The sequence below is a fragment of the Coturnix japonica genome, chromosome 12 (assembly GCF_054131305.1).
Source record: "Coturnix japonica strain WE chromosome 12, WE-NBRP24, whole genome shotgun sequence".
NCBI lineage: Eukaryota > Metazoa > Chordata > Aves > Galliformes > Phasianidae > Coturnix > Coturnix japonica.
The window spans coordinates 2,614,501-2,626,289 of record NC_140674.1 but is presented as its reverse complement, the minus strand read 5'-3'; the positions used below and the strand labels follow the sequence as shown (position 1 = coordinate 2,626,289).

Genomic DNA, 11,789 nt, shown 5'->3' with positions numbered 1-11,789 from the left:
GATGATGATCGTGTCTGGATGTATAAATGGCCGTGCATGCTGAAATAAATGAAAATAGCATATGAAAAGAAACAATGGTAATAACTACATAGATTTTTAACAGAATAAATAATGAGTAAAGTCTTATCACAGGGAAATATAAACATATATGCTTGTGAGTGAGTATCCAGAACATACACGTTGTTGAAATACGGAATACAAATGCTTTAGATGAATTTCAAATGTGCTGTGTTTAAAATTAATTGTATTCCAGGACGGAGCCTTTCATGGCAGATAGTTTTAGCAAGATGCATCAGTGCACTAAGATTTTTTGAAATGGTGAATACTTTCTTTGTGTTGCTAATTGCAGCTGTGCAGTCTACAAGTGAAGGATATCCAGCATCTTATTTCCCATTTCAGTCATTTTATTCCTGTTGATAAACAACCTTTATCTTCTTCCCACACACCAGATAGATTTTATGTTATTTTATAAATGAGATTTTTCCATTGTGCTGCAGCATTTTCTTAGCAAGCCAGAGCTTTATTAAAAAGAAATGGAAACATAGAATTTGGAAACTTTATTCTAATTCAAGTGACTTATTTTTCAATGTCCTGGTTCTGCTTGCAGTAATGATTAAATTAATGGAGGTTGTGTGGCTTAAGTGGCAATACTAGTCATTACTGCACCCTGCTCTGATTTAAACCCCGATGCACTCTTATCTCAGCCAGAACTCCAGCCCACCTCAAATGAGCACGGGAACGACCACAGCATTGACTGCACTGCGGTTCTTTTGAGCTGGGAAGCTTGAAGAAAAGCTGAGTATCAAGCTCTGAAGTTCAAATTACTGCTTGGCAGGTATGTGGAAAAGCCCCAAACTTGCCTTCTTGATTTCACATGTTAACACAGTGTGATGGTGAGTACCTCTGGGCAATCAGGTTGGTGTGGGTCGCTGTCCATGATGAAGCAGATATGTTCTGTATGTATCCATCCCCCTGGAAGAAGCAGCACAGCTCTATAGATCGGTGTAAGATCTGGGGTCACAACTGGTAGCCTTGAAACACAAAAGGAACTTTCCCAAAGCAAGAAGTCCATGTCTTCATCATGTGCTCCCCTGTAGGAGGTGAGGGTGCATCTATTTTCTGTATCTGTGCTAAATTTCACTAGCCATTCCCACTGACTGTCCATATCTCCCTGATGCTAAGGCAGTATTTATATAAAGAGAAGACAAAAGCATGCATGCAAGTGTGTACACTTGCAGCAGAGAAACCAGGAGAATAAAGTAAAGAGAATTTTCTTTTCTGTGGCCCCCTAACTGGTGAATATCATGAGTTTTCCTCAACTGAAACAGATTCTCAGTTCTCCACGTATGATTGTTGATGGAAGGTGATAACAAAAACCTGTGTTGAGAGAGTTTGTATAAGAAGAAATACAGCTGCTGGTGGAAAGGTAATTAATCTAATAAGGAACGTGAAGCCAATGTTTCATTCTCAAGATACATTACATTTTTGCACTTCCATTTGTTTTACAAACCACTCAGAATACAAGGCGACTTCTTGAAAGTGCGCGTACTGATTTCCAATAACAGAATGAAGTATTTTATCTGACAAGTTCAGTGGCATGGCTCTGTGAATCCTCCTACATTCCCTGCCAGATACTACATCAATTTTGTTTGACTTCATGCAAATCTGCATGGGGAAGAAGGGCCCTTATCTTTTTCTGTATGCTTACATACTCTATATAACTGTGAATAAATATTCCCAAACATGATGGTGCAGATGTCTCAGCAAAGCATATGGAATTTCACATTGATTTGTGAACTCTATAAAGAATTAATGGGGCTGCTACTTTACTTTCACTTAGTTGGGGAAGTCTCTGTGATGAGACTCCCTTTGCAGGTCCCAGTAGCATCTTTGTTGTAACTTGGGCTATTCCAGTTTCCACTTTCCTCAATCCATTTCTCTCATTTGGGAAGCCACACATACTCATTCAGGATACAGCTCAGAAATTGGTTTCATCTCTGTATGTGTGATACGCTTTATTTATTTCAAAGCACAGCTCTCTAAGAAAGAAAGCAAGCCACACAATTCAGTGCATAATGTGTACACCTACAGTGCTGTAAAACGCTTCATCAAGAAGAGATGGGGAACATTGCTCTTCTCTCCTGTTTATTGTGAAATGAATTGTACTACTTTTGGCAACCTCCACATGCAGATTTGTTATCTTTATGCTCTGCTGAAAATGATTCTGCATTACATACAATTTATACGTGCTGGTGGGTACATCCCTGATAATTTCTGCTGCAGGTTAGGGCACAACCTCAGGACACCTTGATATCCAGAAACAAGTCCAATGTTTAACAAGGTCATGTGCTTCTAAGGAGCTTTTTATTGCCATGTACTTCTTGGGGACTATTTTGGTATATCATTACTCCAGTCACTGCTGGAATAGTTGCAGTAAAATATTTCACAGCACTGTTGCTTGCTTGACACAGACAGTATCTAATGGATGAAATTAAACAAGCAGAAACCTAGTTGGAGCATAGATGGCGATCAAAATTACTGACCTTGTGCTCCTTTGTAAGAAGTCATGACATCTCTATCATGTCAACCATTAGTAGACATGTCTACCATTTCTAATCATGTCTCAGTTTCCAAAGCAACCCATCTCACATAGGCAGCAACGTGATTCTATCACATGCATCACAAAGCCACTTGTGTCACAGTGGATCCACGATCTGTGCTGCCATTGGAAACATCATATGCTACGTGGCTTTTCTCTTCTGGAAGTTGGATGAGGCTGTAAGACTTTATTTTGTAGGAGGTGGGAACTGAAAACAAGCTGAAGCCATGCGGTACTGAACATAGACTAGTCTGGCAGCTGTACTCACTGGGGCCTTGGTAGTGGTGTGCATGTTGTTGGTCTGAGTGTGATGTTCTGCACAGCAGTTTTCTGGCTTCAGGGACTTGGGTTGATGTTGTTTGTATTGCAGAGAGTGGCATTAGCCATTCAGTCCTGTCTGACTGACTACTGACTTCCCAAGTGGCGATACTGCTATGCCCGCACTCAAACAGCTTGTGGTTTCTGAAGCTAGAGCCAAGCTTTTGATGTTCTTTGTCTCAGTAAGTAATAGGAGGAGTGTGTTCTGATACTGAAGTACCCACTGTGCAGGACACTGTTAAAAGGATTTAAGCTGGGTGAGATCCAGGCTGTGTACGGCCTGAAATCTGTGTGTTGGGATGTTTACTTTGCTATCCCCTATGAGTTGGCAGAGAAGAAGGGTGGCACACAGAGATGAAAGGGACGGTCTGACTCTGTTGGGTCTGGCTTCTCCCCTAGCTGCATTTCATTGTCTTTTTTTCTTCCTCTAATCACTTTTGTTCATTTTGATCATTTGTTTTCCCCTGGACCTAGTCCCCTGTGGGAATCTTTATCAGCTCAGTGAACTGCTGCACACATTTCATTAATGCATAAATGAGCAGGCTGAGAGCATCTCATTGATCAGCAGATGCCTCATTATCTGTTGTACCCTTGCTGTGATGCCCTGGGGGGGTAGGGGGACTTTCTACTGTGAGTATATATGCTATTATTTCCCTTTCCTGGTTTTCTTATTGCATGTGCACAAATAATTAAATATCACTATAAGTTAGTATTTTGGTACGATAATCTCTGTTCCTTCTTCTGTGCAGTAATAAATACATTTCACATTCTTGTCCTCATGTTTGAGGCTATGTGAAGACTTATGATTTAGTTCTGGACTCTTCACACAAACAAGCAATGTGTAATGATGAGTGTTTCACCATAACCCTGGAGAAGGTGGCATTCTCTTCTATATGCTGAGGGGTTAGAGGCACAGTGCAGAGTCTTCAGAAGACAACTGTATGCTCATTGCTTCCAGATGAAGGAGAAAGTAAAAAAATAAGAACAGTAGTCATAAAAAGACAACAACAGATAGAAATAACACATCTTTACATTTTGCCAGTTCATGGAATCATCGAATGGCTTGGGTTGAAGGAACCTCATAGTTCATTCAGTTCCAAACCCCTTCTTTGATTATGGTTGCCACCCAATAGATCAGTCTGCCCAAAACCTTATCCAGCCTGACCTCAAACACCTTCAGGGATGGGGCATCCACACTTTCTCTGTGTCATTTCCTTGTGTTTGTTGCCAGACTGAAATACTGGTTGGGAAAGACACATCCAGCTTACCCAAATTTAACCTGAAATCTTCAACTCCAGAGTACTGTTAGAAATTCAACTTACTTCCTGACTCGCTGCTTTGCATGAACTGTGGAGCTGAACGTTAATGAAAAGTCAGCCGTGGGTCTGTGCATAAGTAGCAAAATGAATGCATATGGTACTGCAGTGCATGCTTTTGCTTTGCTAATCTGGTTTGCAGTTCAGATGGTTACAAATGAGAGTTTTCAGTGTGTCAGGTTTACACTGTATAGTATTTTTCTTCTTTCAGCTTTTGTCGTCCATTACAAGGCACTAATCCACAGAGTATGCCACAAATGTGGCCGTGATATTTTTCATAGAATCATGGAAGGTTATAAAAGATCTTTAAGATCATCCAGTCCAACCATCCACCTACCACCAACACTGCCCACTAAAACATGGCCCTCAGCACTACATCTAATCTTAATCACCTCCAGAGATGGTGACTCCACCACCACCCCTGGGCAGCCTGTACCAGTGCTTAACCACTCTTTCTGAGAATAAATTCTTCCTAATACCCAAACTGAACCTTCCTTGGTGCAACTTGAGGCTGTTCCCTCTTGTCATATCTCTGCTATGTAGGAGAAAAGCCATACTCCTGCTTATTCTCAAAGCAGGAGCTAGATTGGAGGCCTTGTATTTCACGTGCTTTTCCAATACACTGTTGAAAACAAGACTATCCAATCAACTGCAACTACTATCTCATCGATACATTTTTTTACAGGAGTAAATGTATGCTTTAAGTGAAGGATTCATTTACGGTTTGAGGAAGTAGAAGTGCCTGTAATTTATAAAGCAATCATAGCTACTATATAAAATACATAATTTATGGAAGAAGACATTTCCTATCAAAGCCTGCCTTATGAAGGGGAAGAACAGAAGTCTCTTCTTAATCAGCAGATGTGCATGGAACCACAGCAAGTATTATGGTATGTTCTGATGGCTCTGTGGCATGCATAGAACTACAGATATCTTCTGCATCGATATATCTGGAGTTCCTGTGATCTATAACCATTATTTGCTGGTGCTTTTGAAGGAAGCATTCAAATGCTGACTCTGGAGTTCGGACAGTGTCTTGTCAGTCTCAAGGGCCCAGTTTGTATCTCTGTAGATACAAGTTGATGAAGAGGCCATGTTGGGTAGCAGCACTCTGTAAGGTGGTGGTTTTCTACTGGGGGGGAATTGGACTCATCCGGGTTGCAGCAGTAAATCATGCTGCTCTGCAATGTGGATGCTGGGCATGCAGCCCATCCCTTCCCACCTCACTCTTCTCATCACCAGCCACAGCCTGCTATTCATGTAATATCTCGTGGTTACACATACATCAGCTTTCTAGGAGCTGTCAAATAAGGTTTCAAAGTGCAGCAATTGTGTACGTTTCACAAGTATGTATTGATTTGTTTTGATTTCAGTTCACTCAGAGGTGATTTTTTCAATAAGCCTGCTGCTGAACAGCCTCTTCGCTTTGTATCATTTATCAATTTATACGTCACTACAATATGTATTTCTTTGACAGAGCCATGCAAATAGAAAGTCATATTTTGAAAGTTTTCCTTGTCGACTAGAATTAAGGTCAGTGAAATGTGCACACCAAAATATTATGCTTTGCTGTTAAGTGTAGTTATTAAGTGAATGATTAGTAGATAATATTCATAAGGTATATTTAAAGAACTTGTTTATCCAGGACTGCATTGAAGGGATATGAAAACTTAGAATGCAGTCCTTTCCTCAGAACTCCAGCCTAAATGGAGAAGGCAGCTGAGAGAAATGAGAAGAAACAAGGCTCAGAAAGCTTTACTTTGGCTTCTGTTTGCATTAAGGATGAGCGCAGTGCTCAGGAAGCCTGTCCCTGGGCTCTGTGTGAGCACACAGTTTCAGTAGGTGGAGAATGGTTTGATAAAAGCATATGACACAGTGGAGTCTAATCTTGAATGTTGTGCAAAGAAAAGCCTTATGACTGATGATTCCTCACATGATCTATCCAGTGTTCTCACACTTAGTTAGGTATGTTGTCATGCGGATGCCTTCTACAAGTAGATCATATTTATTCTTTTTATAGGTTCTTACCTAGCATGCTTTGCAGTAAGTTTGTGAGAGTAGCTTCAAATAAAGGTGACTCTTTTATTTTGAAGACACAGACAGACTGGCTTTAGAAATGAAAGCTCAGCTCAGGCTGATGCCAGGTGTCCAGAATGTTACCAGTTAGAGTGCTATCACAAAAAAAATACGTTTTAAATTAGTGATGTAGTCTGCTGTATCTCTTCTTCCCAGTTTTCATTTCCTGCAGAGTTATGTATCCACAAAACTCGCCCTGGTTATTTGTGGAGTTGAGTTCCAGGATTTGCAGCCATCTGACCTCAGAGTGATAGCAATGAACTTGCTTTTGTGGTTGATGCTTCTACGTATGTGCTGCTGGAGATAGCCTGGGGGTGTTCCTGGCTGAAATGACACACCAGTGTGTGCTTTGTTGCTATTTTAGCATTTCTTCCGTTGAAGTTTTCAGCACACAGGAGAAAAATATTCGGAGAATATACATAGGAATAACTCATCATTGCAATAGTTACATGCATTTGTGATGATGAGCACAGGAGTGTTTTTAAAATGTCGTTTATGTGATACAATGAATTATTAGTATTTAATGTTTTCCTATATTCTGAATAAGCTGTAAAAATCCGTGGTGAGAGAAGTATACAAAACAGAAGGGGGTTTAATCCACAGCAGGAAGGGTATAACATGCCGGACAAAAGAATGGATCAGGATGCAGTAAAACCCTGTTTTATACACCACACTGAATGATCTGTGCTGCTTTTGATCTTCATACAAGATAGGCAGTAAATACAATTCCTGACTTGGTATTATGCCTGTGTTTACAAGCATCTAGTCTGTGAGCCAGGATGTGGATTTATTCCATTCTAACTCTGTACACTGATACACTTAAGAAGAACTGAGAGTGGCTATGCGGTGGGTAGCTTACTCCATTTTGTATACAGAGCAAGTATCTAGCAAGTGTGACAAACTGCACTCATTTACAGGAGCACCTTATTTAGCTTTACTGGTCTGTCACTGACACTGGAAATGGCTGAAGCACAGCAGCCCACATATTGTGCAAACTTGCCTGTTTTGCCAAGAAGCAGTACAGGTGCCTGGAACCAGCTCCCTGCTCACTGTTGGGTGCCTGGCGCTGCAGGGTGATGGTGGGTAGCTCTGAAATCTAAGCAGGCACACAGTGACTGCCCAGCATGGCAGCTCTGAGCTGCTCTTCAGCATGCTGCTTTGAAGGCAGACCTCTAACAGAGCAGCAGCCAGTGCTGTCTATGTGGGACACTTACAGCAGGTGGCTGCTGTCTGGAGTCACACCTGTAATGACCACACATGCTCATTTTCTTGTAGGACTGGCTGTAGATCTATGATCAGTAGCTCATGCGCCTACGCTATGAAGGTCACCTTTAAGGACATCGCGTGTTTCAGGTTAACTCCTAATGAGAACAGCGGAAAAGTATCCATGGTGCCAAGTAGAGGCTCAGGGAGCTGGGATTGTTTAGTCTGAAGGAGGCTCAGGGGAGACCTTATTACACTCTACGACTTCCTGGAGAGAGGTTGTGATGCGGAGGGGCTTCTCCCACGCAACAAACAGGACCTGAGGAAATGGCTGGTAGTTGTACCAGAAGAGGTTTAGATTAGACATAAGAAAGAACTTTTTCTCTCAGAGAGTGGTCAGGTGCTGGAATGGCTGCCCAGGGAGGTGGTGGAGTCACCATCCCTGGCAGTGTTCAAGAGGTGTCTGGATGAGGGGCTATGAGATGTGGTTTAGTGGTTTGCTGTAGCTATGGTAATGGGAGGATGGTTGCATTAGATGGTCTTGTAGGTCCAACCTTGTGATTCTATGAAGAAGAGGCAAGATTTACAGAAGCACGGCTTACATCTTGGCCTTTAGAAAGTCCCCCCCCACCCCATAACTGTTAGTTAATGACTGTGTCAGTAGGAATGTAATTCCAAATGAGCAGCAAATAGTCAAGACTAAGGCAAAAGTTTGTTGCATGTAATCACTGTTTTCAGACAATCCTGCCTCTCAGGCAGAGCCTTTGCATTTATAAGTCAGGAAGGAACATTCAAAAGGTAACATTCATGTAAGTATACCAACGGATGACCTATGTGAAATTTGTACGTGTTTCTTCATTGGCGAAGAAAGATTTGGTGTCTTCTTTTCACTTGAGAATTATCTCCTGCTTCAGAGCTGCCTACTGGACATAATCATCCCTCACATGGCACACAAATTGTAGGTTGTAACCTCGTAGCCAATCCCTGTGTTGAGTGCACAGTATAACTTCAGGTAAAGAGTAAATGTAACTTGTAACTGGTGTTTTAATATGCTTGACAGAGCAGCAGGACACTCTAATTAAAGTGACACAGTGCAGCACGAATGGGACAGACTCCTATAATGAGCAGCTTAAAATGCTGATGATAAGTGCTCATCTATCGCTGTTACAGCATACCAAACAATTGGTGACAAAAACAAGCACTTGTTTTAGCAGCAGGTGCTGTGCCACTGACACAACTGAAGGAAACTTGTGATCTTGTGATTTTATGCTTGAAGGCTTCCTTCTTAGGCACTGCGAACCTGCATCTTTTCTGTGCTTTTCTCATTCAGCCATAAACATTTAAGGCCTGTTACACAACTACAAGCCTCTAAACAAAGCAAGCCTGCTTCTGCCCTTGGAATCCATACATGGCTTTTCCCTTTCTCACCCTGAGCTTGCAGTCACTCACTAGGTCATATGGTTTATCTGTCACAACCAGTGATGAGTGGGTGCTTTGAATGATGAGGTTTTTCTGTCTTTAAAAAGAATCCAAGGGACAGTTGTAGACCTCTGATGGACCTGTGGGTGAGGAGAGAGCTTTGTGAATGATGCCTATGTTCTCAGCCCTCTATTTATTAAAGAGAGTGAGCTGATCATAATTTGCACCGAAGTTTTATTCTTCCAGCTGGCATAACAAACAGAACTCTCACCTATGCTGCTCGCATATATACTAACTCTGTAGTATAAATTTTATATGTATATGTTACAGTGTTATGGTAGAGATAACTGCTCAGGATACTGCTCAGTTAGTTTGTCCTCTCAGAACTGAGCAATGATACATCTCATCTGGTTTCCTAAGCAGTACTCTTTGTAGGAGCAAGGCAAATCCACTGGAATCACTGCCCTGTAATAAGCAGTTGGCACTGTTCTACCTCTCAGGTTTGTGTTGAAAAGTGTCCTTGTTTTCATAGTAGTTTCATGGAACTGGCGCATGAGTGAAGTTCCTTCAGTTGGAAGATAGCATACAACTCCCAATGGCAATGTGAACCAGTGTAGAAGATTTCAACTGGGAGGGCAGGAGCTTATTTTGAGTGAGGTTGTGAAAGAACTGAATTCTATGTGACTGTTTGGGAGGGGGTCAGTTCTGGGAGGTGTTGCTGGTGTGCAGGCCATGGTGGGAGGTGCTGGGAGAGATGCAGAGACTGAAAGCAGCAGTAAGACTCTGACCTTTTATGCCCATCCCTCAGAAGGCTGAGGCTATGGGTCCCATCTGGGAACAAGAGGCCTCCACCTCAGTACCACAGTGCTCCATGAGAGACACCACATCCTGATGTGTGGTGCTCCTCAAGGTGCAACTAAAACTGGGCTTTTCACCTTTCTAAGGGTGAAACTTGGCTTTGGTGTATTAAAAAAATAAAAAAAAAACGTGGTTAAGATCATTAAGATCCCCCATATAATACCTGTCCTACATAATTCCCTGTCTTCAGTGAATGTATTTTCTCGTTTATGGAGCTGAAAATTAGAATAGGCTCTTGAAACATATGCTCTGTATAATACATTTTCTAGCCACGATTAGACTCTGCTCTGTCCCTCCTCTGCCCCACTTCTGCCAAAACCAGCACAGTCTCCTGGTGAGATGACATGAATTTAGCAAAGCTTTCACTTTTTTTGTTCTTTTTATAACCATTAATTACCCTCATTGTCGAAGGAGAGTTTGAATTTGTCAGGGACAACTTCCTCCTGTATTTTCTTGCTATACTTTCCTTGACCAAGTTGGGGTTTTTCAGCATTAGATATTCTTTCCCTCAGGCTGATCTATTTCCTTGTCTTTTCAAAATTACTTTGCTTTCCAAAGGCTTTTCCACAGCCTTTGAAATTTTCTCACTTACTCAAAAAGTCTATTTTGAAAATGTGGGCATGAAGAGGTGATATGTAGTATTTTGATAGCTGTTTGAACTCTGCTATATATGAGTCTCAAAATCTATCAGTTCCTCTCTGCCAGTTTTCTATACCTGTGATCATACCAGTCCTCCAGCAGCATTTTGGGGCAGGCATATTCATCTGCTATTCACTCTTAGGACATCATTACTTTTAGAATCAACTTAACAGCTCTCTAATGCATAGTGTCTTCTCGGTGTATCTTATGGTGTTAAGTACGCAGCAGGGCTAAAATACAGTTTAGGGCTAAAATGTTTTGTGATTTAAATGAATAGCTTTCATTGGGTCTATCGTTCTAAATAATCAAATTGCTTTGCACAACTTCCCCGAATTTATTTTTCACATCTCTTGCACCATCTACCACTTGCTGACCTTTCAGTGAATCACAGCGGAATAAAATACATTGATTAGCATCAGCTTATCATTGCAGCTCTCACACTCCAGTACGGTTTTTCACTGGAAATGAATTCTGTAATCCTTTTTGTTATCTGCAATCCATTTTATATGACATGGAATAGAGTTAGTTTGGTCAGAATATCATGCGGCATTCAGGTACTTGATCAAAATCTGAGATGAGTTGTTTACCATTTTTCAGCTATTTTGGTATGCGTACATTGTGTTGCTTCTTGAAATACAAATGCAATTCTTACTTAATATTTTAAATGTATAATTAAAAGGAGATGGTAAAACTGTATGTAATCTCGTGGTAGTCTTAGAGTTTACTTTGTTTCTGGTATCTTTTACAGCAAAAGAACCTGGTGAGTATCATTAACCAGAATGTTTGTAAAACTGAAAATGTCAAATTCAGATAATATTAAATTTCAATATGATTAACTGATTTTTCTGTCTATAGGAACTAAGGTCTCTGTTTTTTGGGAGGTGGAGTGTAGTTTAGATTATTCACTTCAACATACTTCCTTGAGTGATTAATAGTAACAATAACAGAGTCATGAGTATTCTGTGTCCTTCTAGGTAGCACTTCTTGCAGGCTTTGTGCCTCATCAAGTGTCAGACATATCAGATATAGAGTGCTTTTTGAACTCAGTACCTCAGGCAGCTTGTCTGTGCCACCCTTAAAAACAAAATAGTCAGAAAGACAAATGGGAGTGCATTATATTATACCTATAAAGATAGGTATTAAGCCTCTTTAACCACATCGGGTAGGTAGTCTGACATTCAGATATCCAATAACGTTCAAAATTTGAATAATATTCATAGGATGATGCATAGTCTGAAGTATCACTAAGGGCTGTTTAAGCTTCTCACCCCAACTGTACATTTGATATATCTCAGAAGATATCCAACTTGCAAATTATAAACAGAAAGAGTTTAATTTGCAATGCTTGATGCCTGTTAGTC

General features: G+C 40.9%; 1 long non-coding RNA gene across 1 annotated transcript in view; it reads left to right on the top strand.

Annotated features, from left to right (window-relative positions):
• The first annotated feature begins 708 nt into the window (after nucleotides 1-708).
• LOC107317841 (uncharacterized) overlaps nucleotides 709-11,789 on the top strand; it is a 47,320-nt gene continuing 36,239 nt past the window's right edge. The window contains exon 1 of the long non-coding RNA XR_014933506.1: nucleotides 709-835. This is a non-coding gene — a long non-coding RNA (uncharacterized LOC107317841). The remainder of the gene's footprint in view (nucleotides 836-11,789) is intronic.